The 1,115-nt window shown below is 37.6% G+C and overlaps 1 non-coding gene across 1 annotated transcript; it reads left to right on the forward strand.

Annotated features, from left to right (window-relative positions):
* Window positions 1–627: 627 nt before the first annotated feature.
* LOC116124326 lies at window positions 628–734 on the forward strand. Its single transcript, XR_004127201.1, has one exon. It is a non-coding gene; the product is annotated as a small nucleolar RNA R71 (small nucleolar RNA).
* Window positions 735–1,115: the final 381 nt, after the last annotated feature.

Here is a 1,115-nt window from a genome sequence, read left to right on the forward strand (position 1 = left end):
TTTGCCCTTGTCTCACTCATAAAACTTCTGGTCTCTTGCATAAACTTCTCGAACATATCTTCCAATTTCAAAATTCTTTGATCGCATGAATGATGGTTCACCCCTGATTGATGGTTTGGCACTGTCCTTTGATTCAATTGATTGTTTTGATTACCCCAAGACAAGTTTGGATGATTTCTTCAACCAAAATTGTACATGTTGAAGAAAAGATTGTTCTGTTGTCTCTAATTTTCAGCCAAATAGTTAACTTGTTTTGAAGATGAGGAAGATGAAGCAAAGGTAATCCCTACTTGATAGTCATTGCTCGCATGGTTACTTGCACAAAAATCACATGTTACTTGAGTTGTTTGAATAGAATTAACCTGCATACATCCTAATTGTTTTTGAAGTGCTGCTAGTTGGGCCGAAATGGTCGTATAAGTGTCAACTTCATGAATACCCATAGACTTCCCTAGATGAATTCTCTCATTAGGTCTTTGATAGTTGTTACTTGCCAGGACTTCAAGTAACTCATAAGCTTTTTCAGGTGTCTTGTTTTGCAATACTCTTCCAGATGCTGCATCCACCATTGTTTGCACATTAGAAAGCAACCCATTATAAAAGGTTTGGACTTGCATCCAAACAGGCAAATCATGGTGTGGACACTTCCTCATTAGTTCCTTATATCTTTCCCATGCTTTATAAAGTGACTCGTTCTCATCTTGTAGAAATGATGTGATGTCGTTTCTCATTTTTGCTGATTTCGCTGGTGGGAAATATTTAGTTAAGAACCTTTGCGCCGATTCATTCCAAGGGGTGATTGTTCTTGCTGATAGTGTCAATAACCATCCCTTTGCTTTATCTCTTAGTGAAAATGGAAATAATCTCAACCTTATGGCATTATTTGACACTCTATTTGCTTTAAATGTGTTGCATATCTCTAAGAAGTTAGCAATGTGTGAGTTTGGATCTTCATTTGTATCTCCCCCAAACTGTATCGATTGTTGGATCATTTGGATGATTGCCAGCTTTATCTCAAAATTGTTAGCTTATACCGGTGGCCTAGTGATACTTGGACCACTACCGTCAACTATGGGCATTGAGAATTCCAACAAAGTTTTGTTTTCAGCCATCTC

This window comes from Pistacia vera, unplaced genomic scaffold, assembly GCF_008641045.1.
Source record: "Pistacia vera cultivar Batoury unplaced genomic scaffold, PisVer_v2 Contig1034, whole genome shotgun sequence".
NCBI lineage: Eukaryota > Viridiplantae > Streptophyta > Magnoliopsida > Sapindales > Anacardiaceae > Pistacia > Pistacia vera.